Source organism: Camelus bactrianus, chromosome 5, assembly GCF_048773025.1.
Source record: "Camelus bactrianus isolate YW-2024 breed Bactrian camel chromosome 5, ASM4877302v1, whole genome shotgun sequence".
Classification (NCBI taxonomy): domain Eukaryota; kingdom Metazoa; phylum Chordata; class Mammalia; order Artiodactyla; family Camelidae; genus Camelus; species Camelus bactrianus.
The window spans coordinates 43,105,938-43,117,994 of NC_133543.1; positions in this window are offsets into that span (position 1 = coordinate 43,105,938).

The window sequence follows — 12,057 nt, forward strand, 5'->3', positions numbered from 1 at the left end:
TTGAAGGCTTTAGAGAAACAGAAATAGCGTAACGCTGCCTCTTAATTTGATGGCACTGTCTATCCAACTCACTTGGCATCCTGAGTATCTCCTTTTCCGCAATCTCGTTTTATCATTTTTTAATTTCTGTTCCGGTGGGGTTCAGTTTCAGATCCTTGGTTAGTTTAGTTTGGTTTGTCCTCTCATGTTACTAATGACGCCCCAGAAATATGGACCATCTGGCTTTGTGGAGAGAAGTATTTCTTAACAATAAGCTCTTCTCTCCTTTCCCAATCCTTCTATTCTACCTGCTGCCCCAAGTTTGTGAGGCTGTGAGCAGCTGAACATGTACTAGGAGGCTTGGGAAAATAATGGAAAAAGCACAGATTTTGGAATCAAATGAAACTTAAATCAAATCCACATATGAGACAGGACTCTTGGACAAGTTACTTGACCTGTCTAAGCCTCAGATTTTTCACCTGGAGATTAAAGTTAATATCAAAATTTGTTATGAGCATTAGATAACATCAGCGCTATGACACGCAGCTGGTATATAACAGGTGCTCAGTGATGCTAGTTCTCTAATGTCAGTGCAATTCGCCAGCTCTTTGTGGTGCTCCCCTTCCTAGTACACGGTAGGCTTGCACTTCATGGCCCACTATTGGTTGTGTGGGGCCGTGGGACTGGTTCTAGCTAATGAGTTGCAAGCAAAAGCAACATAATATTTGAAACTGCCAGTGCAAGGTGTCCTCCTTTGACATGGTGACTGGAAACATTCAAGATAGTGGCTGCTCTCAGCTTGGGTTCAATGACCATAATGAGGACAGTGTCCCTGCTGACCGGTGAAGGCTGAAGAGAATGAACAAGAAACACATTTTGATATCTTCAGCCACTAAAATTTTAGTATTGTTACTGCAGCATAATCCAACCTTTCCTGTTGGTTTCCTCTACTTGAACAACCAAGTATAAAAATGGAGAAAAGAGGGACACAATTTGATTACTGGATTGAGGAGATGTCTGACTGGTTCTCTGATTTCACCCTGGTCGATATGGTGAGGTTATACTTCCAGAGGGAAGTTAGAAATAGATTTTCTGGTGTTGGGGGTGGTGAATCCATATTTCAGTCCAAGTAGAGAATCTTGAGGAAGCAGAGATTTGAGGACAAGCTATTTATGGTGTTATATACTGACCCTTGGGAAAGTTTTGAGAAATCTCTTTGAGTTTTTAGTAAATTTCAGATTTACTCTTGGATGAATCAACAACATTCTTTTCTCTCTGCCCTCACCACCAATCTTACTTAGGAAGTATTAAAATGTCCTTGCGTTCCAAAGAAATTAATCTAATATATTAATAAATAAAAATAAAGCATCTCTTGAAAATAAACATTTCTTTCCACCAAACAAAATAAACATTCATCAAAATACTTAAATGTCCTATTCCCTTCCCCCTCATAAGTTTTCTAGATTTATCAATAAAATCATCTCCTTAGAGGACCAATTGAATATAATCTAGCAGTAATTAGAAAAAACTACAATACAATGTCAAATTCTATTGTAACAAACGTTATTACAGCTAGTGTCTCTGAATAATGAGAATGTTTACCAGTCCTAGTTGATAATGGAAAGCTTTATGCACTATTTACCATAACTGAATTCCAAAACAATAATTGTGAATCTCTCTTAGTGCTCATTGCAATGACAGCTGACTTATAATCATGATGCTTTGTAGAAAAATAAAAACCAACCTTTATTGGGCAGGCAGGATGCTGAGTGCTTAGATCAGGATTGCATTCAGGTGCATATAACAGAAACCCAACCTCAGTAGCTTAGCCAAATGGAGTTCATTTTTCCCACTTAACAAGAAGTTAGGAGGTAGGTAGTCCACTCCTGGTATAGCTGCTTGAGAAAGTCATCAAGGACCCAGGTTCCCCGTGGCTTCCTGATCCACCATCCTTAGCATGTAGCTTTTGTTCTCTTAGTTACAAGATGGCTGCCTTTCCTGCAGGTATTTCCATTCTATACAGAATGAAAAAGGAAGGGCAAATAGCAAAATACGCATGCCAGCTGGCCTTTTTTTTTTTTTTTTTAATGAGACATTGTCACTTTCTTGGAAGCCTCTCCCTATAGAACAGAATCAGATGGTCACCATAGCTATAAAAGAGTCTGTGGAGTGAGTATTTTAGCCAGGCACATTGCCACTTCAAACAAAATTGTGTTTCTGTTAATAAAAAAGAAAAGGAGAATGGATCTTGGGTAGATAACTAGTAATATCCTCCATAGGGCCTTTAGGGCATTATCCCAGATCTTTGCAACAAATCTGTGAAGTGATTACTGTTATTTCCTGTCATTTCCCCATTGTATCTATTAGGAAACTGAGGCATAGAGGGCTAAAATAACTTACCTAGGGTCACACAGATGGTAGGGGGAGAAACTGGAAGAGGAAACCAGACACCCTCTGGAAGATGATGCCCAAGTAATCACAAAAGGCAGAAATGGCAAGCAGATCAAGTGTGGAGCATGGTTCTCCTGGAGGTTATCTAACTGCTTAATCAATCACACAGAGGGCCAACCCAGGGCATGGCCAAGGTCTCTTGGGCAATCTGCCAGCAGGTCCCTATGGGAGGCAGTTATGCTGTCATACTTTCCCTGCTGTAACCACATACTCTCAGACTCCAAATAGTCTTGAGGCAGCTGTCACAAGCATCTGGAGGAGCTTGTTAATGAGGCAGAGTTCATGAGTCCAGAAAACTTGGCACATCGAGGTTCTGGGAAGCAGCATGAGTTGGGGGGCGGGGTGAATGAAAGGTGTGGCCTTTCTGCCCTCTGGGTTTAGGGATTTTTGTTTTAGGCACCAGTATAAGGCACTTTAGGCTTGGGAAAGAACACATCATTTTGAAGCAATAAATATTTGCAAAAATCCAAATAGTCATTAGCATGATGTGAGGTTTTTTTTTTTTTTTTTTGTACTCACCCTGTTATCTTTATTCATTACGTTAACTTTAACAGCTCCTGGCCTATAGTAAAATACATGAAGTATAGCAACGAGAAGAAAGGCTCAGCTCAGGGCAGGAGAGCAGAGGCACTGGGAGCCAGCCAGTGTTCTCAGGTTGTAAAATAAAATCTCTAGACCAATTGGACACTGGCCTCGGGCCATGGCAGTGATTAATGCCAGAGTTGTAAAAAGTGCTATGGTGGGAATGGTTAGCCAGGTTGTATTTTGTGCTTGTGTGTGTGTGTGTGTGTGTGTTGGTTTTTTTCTTCAAAGCAGATTAACATGAAAGATGTAACTTTCAGATGGTTTGCAATCAAAAAATGCAATTAAAGACCCATTTACTTTTCTCTTTTAATTAAGAATTTAAGCAACTTTATAGAAGAAAAGAAGCCTAAAAAACATTAAACTCTAAACTAGTTTCATTATTTCAAGTCTCCCCTGATCTTTGTTAACATACTTGTGTACGTTTTTACACAACTGTGATTATTATAGTACACATACAATCCTAGGTTCTACTTTTTCACTTACATTTATTTCCTGTGAACATTTTCATACTTATATGAAATACATTTTTGTAAGGTTTAGAGTATTTTATTACATCCATCTACCATGGTTTTCTTAATCATCTATTATTGAGTATATGGGCTGTTCTCATGGTTTTGCTGTTACAAAATGATGCCACTTCCAACATCTTTGTACAAATTTTTAATTTCTTTTTTATCTTTAGGTTATTTCTTTCAATTATGTTCTCCTAAATGGCACTATTTAGTCAATGAGTATGAAGTTTCTTATCTCTAACTGTGCTTTGACTCACAGTGTTATCAGCAATGGAGAAATGCACCTGCTTTTCCAAATCACTGGATGTGCTGGCTATTTACCTGTTGTCTCTTAGCGCCATATCAACCCTCCTGTAATCTGCTGTGAAATGCTGGGACTAGAAGCCTGGAAAGTGCATTTCCCAGGCTTTGTTTCTAGCTGTGTTTCTAGCTGGCTTCCTGTTGAGTGCTGCCAGTAGAAGGTGCTGGCAGAGAATTAAAAGGCATTAGAGGAAAAGGGGAGAAGTCATAGTTCTCTTTCTGTTTCTGGCAGTGTCCGAAGAAGTGACTCCATCTCTGGATACCCTCTCCCTGGTGTTTCCAGCATCCCGTTTGGCTCTCCCAGTAACACAGTAAGAGGTGCAGTCTTGTGCTGTTAGAGTGCTGCCTCCTCCTTTTTGTTGTCCCACCTGCTTTCTGTCCTTCTGTCCTACTAACCTCAGGGTTACCTACCTTTCCCTTTTTGACCTTTCAGCTCTCCCAGCAATATAGCTTCCTATATGAAATGCTCTCTCTTTGAGACACCAAGCTCCTGACTAGACCCTTGTAAGCTGGATTTTATAATTCTAATATATATTTGATTAAGGTAGTGTGTGTATGCTGGCTCCTCAAAGTCTTATTTTGCACTTTAAAAAATTACTGGTGGAAATGGATTTCATCTGTTTGTCATCAACCTAATTGCTCTTCATGTCTTTAAGAATAATGATAAAAGTTTCTAGGTGAGTACATATATCTTAATACAATAAATTACTTGTATGAAACAGAACAAACTAAAACTAAACGTTTCATTAGCAAATACAACTGATTTGTAAATTTAAGTCTAGGATCTTGATTCAATTTGGTTAGCTTATTTTTCTGCTTTAACAAGGGTTGTAGTGAGTTGAGTGGTGCCCCTCAAAAAGAGATGTCTATGTACAAATACTTGGAACTTGTGAATGTCACCTGATTTGGAAAAAGAGTTTCTGTGGCTGTGATTCAATTAAGGATATTGGGATTAGATCATCCTGGATTATCTAGGTAGGGGACCTAAATCCAATGACAAACATCCTTAGAAGAGAAAGGCAGAGAGAGATCTGAGATAGAAAAGAAGAAGACACAGACACAGAGGAGAAGGCCATGTGAAGATGAAGGCAGACTCTGAAGTGATGCAGTTACAGCCCAGAAATGCTTGGAGCCATCAGCGCAGGGAGAGGTAAGTACTGGATTCTCCCCCAGAGCCTTCAGAGGGAGCAGAGCACACGATCCTGCTGACACCTTGACTTTAAACTTCTGGCCCCCAGAACTATGGGAAAATTAATTTCTGTTGTTTTAAGCCAGCAAGGTTGTGGTAATTTGTGGCAGCAGCTATAGGAAGCTAATACAAATATTATACAATTTCAATATTTATTGATAACTCTTTTTTTCTTTATTCCATTTGTAGTATTCAAAGAATTTGTAAGTTAAAAGGGGAAAAGTTCACATAAATATTGCCCTTAGATAATTAGGTTTCAGATCCTTCTTTACTTGTAGCCATCTCTTATTTAGTATTTGTCCCCATCTTTTTTAGGTGAGATTTGTTACACGTTGTTCTTGTTCTGTTCTTTTTTGTTCCATTTTGCTAATAATTCTAATAAACCTTGTAATTAGGCCTCTGTGTCACTCACGTTCAAGGAAAAAAAAAACCTATTAGCTTCTTCCCGACCCAAAACTCTTACAATTAATTTATCTTTGCCTATGTTTTTTCTTTCTAATCTTTATTTTATCATTTTCATTCCATCTATTATTTCTGTTCTCTTCCCTTTATTCTGCTTTTTATTGTATCTTGACTCCCAACCTGGCCTTTTTTTTTAACTGTGGTGTAAAAAAGCCCATAAAACTTGTTTTTTAATGACCAAAGTTCTCCTTGATTATTCCCCCCCCCCCTTTAGTTCACAATTTGAAGAGTTTTTGTCTGTAATATTTGCCAATTGTGGTGGATATTTGTTGGTTTGCTTCTCCCTAATCTGGTATTCTTTTGGGAACTTATCCTTTCCTGGTGTTGCCCACATGCTTCAAGGCAAACTAACCACCCCTGCTTCTGACACCAGAGACAGGCCATAACTGACCCCAGCCAGTCAGCACGTTCCCGGTCCTGTCCACTGTCATTGACTTAAGAGTGGACATTGGACCTCAGATGGTCCAATAAGGGTGATTTTCAGGATTCTTGCTCATAGTGTTGGGACAGGAATGTGTGTTCTCTTCTACTAGATGCCAACAGGGAAACACGCAGTCCAGTTGCAATTGGCAGCCACGCTCCATAGTCAAGGGGAATCAGCTTTAAGATGAAGGATGAAGCTCACATGGTACGTAGCTGAGCCGGGGGTGGGAAGAAAATCAATCTCTGATGACCTTGTTGAGTTGCTCGGTCATCCTGTTTTGAACCTTACTCTTCCTGTGGCCTTGCCACTTAAGTGAGCCAATAATACACTCTTCTTGGTTAAGCCCTTTCTTAAGCTGAGCTTTCTCTGATGGCCTTAACTGGTATATCAAGAATAATTAATTAGTTATTTTTATTAAGACATGTGAATTCTGAATTTTTTGACCAATAACTCTAATACCTGTTACTATTTATTGAGTATCATTCTATGTACCATTAAACTGAAAAGTAGTTACAATCATTGTCATCCAAGTGTAATTCCTATGTCAGCTGCGGAGGGAGGGAGAAGGCATAGAAGGATGCACGGAAGCAATGCATTACCATAAACAATTTTCATTTTAGTAAGAGGCACCCTCTCATTGTTATAATGTCCTTTAGCCATTCCCTTGTAGGGAACTTCTCAGAGCAGTGGCAGGGAAGGGGGGCTTATTCATTCACATTGCCTTGTACCTTTTGCTGTCTTGCAGTCTCTTCTTACCTCCTCTCCTCAGAAGCAAACACAAATTCCACTCCTTGTCACACTCGGAGCTATCTGGCCCTTGACTGTGATGCCTGGCCACTTAACTTCTACTCAGGAGCAAAGGTCTCACCTCCTGACCCAAGAAATGTTTTCCCAGTAAATACCATCTAAAGGGTAACTCTGATGCCAGTTATTAAGATAACAGTTTCACCTTGGGTTGCAAAGAGGTTAAATCACTTTGCCAAGGGCTCAGAACTAAGAAGGGAGAACTGGGCTATGAATGCAGGTCTGCTTGTCTCTGAAGCACCAGGCCTTTTTATTACGCCCTGGCGACTTCCAACAGGAGCAATAAAGGTGCTGTGGGACTTCGGGGTCTCGGTTAGTAAAGGCCACGCACCTGCCACAGTTGCTCTTGGGAACTCGCTCTGGGAGCTCTCAGCTGCCATGTAAGGGCTGTGCTGGGGCCACTGTGTGGAGAAACCACGTGGAGACAAATGGGAGATGCCTAAGGAGCCCCTTAGAGACCCTTCTGGGTCTTCCTAGTCCAGGCCCCAGACCCCACCAGAGCCACATTCTAACTGCAACTGCCCAACAGATCCTGAGTGAGAACTGCCTAGCTGAGCCCAGTCAAACCCAAGATCGCTATTATGTAAAGACACCGAGTTTGGGGTGGTTTAATACACAGCAATAGATAACTAGGACTAAAATGCACAACCTATAGTCACTCAATCACGCAACATGTTCCTTGTCCTTACAGAGCTCAGGTTCTAGTGGAAAAAGCTGCCAGACTCACTATGACAGCTGTTAAGTCACTCTGCCAATTGGTTATTAGCATTATTTATTGTACAGATCGCTCTTCTCAAGGGCCTCTGGATGTTAGGTTTTAATCAACACATGGGAACAGTCTTTGCTTTTGATACACTTGTCACTTTTAGTGATGGTACACAGGTACACAGGTTGTTTAATGGCAATTTTTTCTATTTCCTGGTTTTCATCTTCCTGAGTAGTTTCTTGCCATCTGATTTTTTAAAATAAAGCTTTTTGTTTGAGATCACTGTTGACAACAGATGTAAGAACTATTATAGAGCTCTCCTGTCCCCTTCACCCAGTTTATCCCAAACAGTAATCTTGCAAAACTATGTTACCCCAAGGATATTGACATCAATGTAGACAAGAAACAGTACATTTCCATCACTACCAGGATCTCTTTTGTTGTTCTTTTATAGCCATTCTGCCCTCACTCCCCTTCGCATCAATGCTGACTCCTGGCAGCCAGTAATCGGTCCTCCATTTCTATAATTCTGTCATTCAAGAATGTTATGTAAATGGATCATACAGTACATAACCTTTAAGGATTATCTTTTTTCATTTAGCATAATTCCCTGGAGATTCATCCAGGTCATATGCACCAGGAGTTCACTCCATTTTATGGCAAAGTAGCCCATGTCATGGATGTACCAGTTTATTTGACTATCCATCTGTTGAAGGATGTCGGGGTTGTTTCTACTTTCTGGCTATTATGAATAAAGCTACTATGAACATTTATGTATAGGTTTTCATGTGAACACAAGTCTTCATTTCTCTGGGATAAATGTACAGGGGGGCAATTGCTGGGTCATATGGTAGTTGCATATTTAGGGTTTTTTTTGTTGTTGTTGTTTGTTTGTTTGTTTTAAGGAAACTGCCCAATCGTTTTCCAGGTGGCTGTACCATTTTATATTTCCACCAGCAATGTACGAGTGATCCAGTTTCGCTGCATGCCACCTGATTTTGAATAAATTAAATATAGCCTCCCAGATAAATATTAGGACAGTTTTTATTTTAATTGCAGGTACCAATTCTTTGTCAACAAGATTTAGAACTCTAGCATTCTGGTTGGCTTCTGGGGGTAGGCTGAGGGTGTGGGGAATTAGAAAGAACACAAAGCGCCTACCAGGGCATCATCTAATTTTAACCCTCAGTGATCGCTGACATATTTTGGGTTCCTGACGTCTTGTTTTAACCTGTTTCTATTGTAATTGTATCAGTAATCTCTTTCCCTTCAGGTGGTCTTTTCAAAGGCACAGAAAACCTTGAAGAGTGAGAAGCAATAGATGAGCTGTAAAAGCTAAAAGAGCTTTGAATTCACTGAGAGGTAACAGGGCTTTAGCTACAGCTCACTAGGTAGTCAAATCAGTCTTTACTAAGTAGCTGGTTTGCAGAGCAAATGCTCTAGGTGAGGGGTGACTTCTCTAATGAAGCCCGGTGATAATTGCATCATGCCCTATTTTCTCTCAGGCAGAGATGATTCCTGTTAAAGCCATGGAAACATTTAGACCCGACACACACACTCTGCAGGTTTTTAGACAGAACTTCTAATTATTGTATTAAAATACCAAGAGTAGTTTAAAAAATAGTTTTTCTAAATGGAGGAGTCCTGGTTTATGCACATTTTGGCTTGGAAGTTGTCTCTGTCCATTCTGCATTGTCCTTTAGCAGAGAAACCTCTCTCAGTTCTAGGAAATTGATTACCACCATCATCAATAGTATCAGTGTACCTCATCTGTTTCTGAACTAGGCTGCCTGATCATCAAAGGGGAAACAACAAACTGATTTTTGAACCAAACCAAGGTTTCCATTTTAGGTACACTGTCCATATTTATGCCCCCTGCTCTCCACCCTTGAAACCAAATCTTGTGGTAGGTGCTATTCCCCGATTTATATTTCTTCAAATAAATATGCAACTGCAAAGGAGTTTTGACTAGTGCTTGGTGTCACAAAAAATACTTAAAGGGGTTCAAGCTCATAATCTCATTAGTGTATCAGTACTATTTCACAGAATTGACAGGATGGTTAGTAATTAATAACATAAACAAGATGGTAGTGGCACTTGCAAATAATCTCAGCAAGAATTTTTTAAAAGGAAAAATTTCCTTTTAATCAGTATATTGTGTAATTAAGAATTTCTATATATTGATTTGCATAAAGTGAGGTCCACCTTTATGGTATATAGATTACAATTGTTCCTTTTTAACACTAGCATAGAAGAAAAATGTAAATGGCTCCAAAAAATACAACTCTGTAAATGTCTCCTGAGTGCTACTGTTTGAGACAGGAACTGCCAATTTACCTCTAGATGAGCCCCTGAGAGTTTGATTGGCATTTTTACCTACTACTAAATCCTCCTTAAGGCACCCCTCCTCGCACACTGGGCACATGTGGGCACTCTGGACTGCTCTGATCTAGCCTTTAGGTTGTTATTCCAACCAACATGGTCCCAGGTAGTGGGGAGGGAAAAATATTGCTCATTATATGTTATATAAAAATTAGCTTTGGTAGAGCATTTTCTGATTTATTTCTGCTTTCCGCCTGATTTCATTTAATCTTTTCAACAACCCCGTGAGGCAGAAATTCTGTTGCCACCATCCTTACTTTATAGATGAGGGACCCAAGGTGCAAAAAAGAAAAAAAAAAAATGAAATGAAATGAATTGCCAGGAATCACCAACAGTAACTGCCAGAGTCAGAACTGGAGTCTAGATATTATGACTGTAATGTCCATTCTTTTTTAAAAAAGGAAAGCACTCCTCCGGAGGTGGGGAATATTAAAATGCATTTGTTTTACTCAAAGTTAACAGCACATTTCTCATTTCTTTTTAATCTGTCTTAAGCAGACTCAACAACATTTACTGGAGGGATTATTGCCTGATTGCATTACCTCACCCTTCCTGAACACAGGAAGTTTCTATTTCCCCCTATAGGCCATTTCCCCATCAGAAGATTGGACTAAATCTATATTTAAAATGTTAGTCAGATGGCATGCTATCTTAAACCAGTTTCTCCCAGGATTTTAGTTACTCCTGTATTCTAATAAGGAAATGTGAACCCTTGAATCTATCTCCCTACCTTCTTCCCTTAGTGGATTCGTTATCAGTTTAAATAATTCACTGCCTCGCCCCTACTGGATGAGTTTCTACAATATTGGCAAGCCATGTGTAGACCCTTGGAGGCGTTTATATGTCCCATTAGGTGACTCTTTTAATTTCACTGCTTGGCTGACTGTGTACAACTATGGCTTCTGATTTCCCTGGATGGATGTCTGCCATTAGCCCACATCTGACTGTGCGCTGTCTCTGTGTGGGGCCCTGGGTTATGACACATGCAGGCACTGTGTCAGGGTATGTCATTTCATTGCTTTTCCCAACTGATTCCTAACAATAACCCAACTTATTTCATTACTCCCCAGGTCTTTAAAGTTTTGTTTCCTCCTCAAAATGTTAAAAGGAAAAGGAAGAATGAATGGGTCAAAGGAGAATGAATTCTATAAATATTAAAAACAAACAAACAAAAAACAACACTCCGAAGTAGGCAAAAAGTGTTTGTGGGCTGAATTCTTTTGAGTCTGGTTTGCCTACCTTGCCTTAATTTTTTTTTTCAGTCCTGTCTCAGTTTTTGCATTTAATTACTACGCTGCTTTAAACATTTCATTTCTCACTATGTATTCCATACTACACATACAATAATAAACACTGGCTATGATCCTAACTTAGGCTTGCTTTAAAATAGAAGTACTTAAGAATCTGAGCCAGGGGAAAAAGCATACTAACACTCACAAGGCACATTCTTTTCTCATGCCTTCCTCAGCCTATTGCCCTGGGCAGTAAATTGTAAGGTAAAATAACCAGTTTATTATTTGCTGTTTTTTTTTTTCCCCACTCTGCTGAGAAAAGCTACACTCCTGGCAAACTGAGAGAAAATTTAAAAATGGAATCCAGTATGCTGTATGTATGTTTGGTGAACGTGTTCAATATACAATATTCATGTGATCTATATTTCTCTCTCTCTCTCTCTTTTTGGCTGGATTCAACAGAGATGTAATGAGTGAGCTTTTGAAACTGAATGGGATAAGCAGAAATACCCTATGAAGAGCAAGAGGTGACTCTTGCTCTCCCCTTTCCCTAAAAATGCAAACAAGCCCTTCCCTAACAACTAACCAAAATCATCTTTATTTGTTTGAAAGGAGAAGATTTTTTAAAAGCATTAAAATTCATTTTTTGAATCTACGCTCCACTAATACTTCACATATTTAGATGCTTAGGAAATGTTCAAAATTTTTTCTTGTAGACTTGATCTTAATGGAGCTCCCTTTTTTCCCCCACCCATGAATTTTTATTACTCTGTATTTTTGGCCTTATCCTCTATAAAATGTACCATTTTTACTCACAGCTTAAGATAGCTTTGATGTTCTTAGCATGACATACTGTATGTAATGTTAGCTGTTTAAAGCTGGAGATCAGACTGTGCATAATAACATATGTAGCTTGGATTATATAAACAGTATAGGAAGAAGGGGAGACAGGGCCCTTCTGTGTACAGATTTCAGATTGCTAGCTGTATGCCTGTTCAGAATGTTAAACACTCCTAAATAGGCAGTGATGA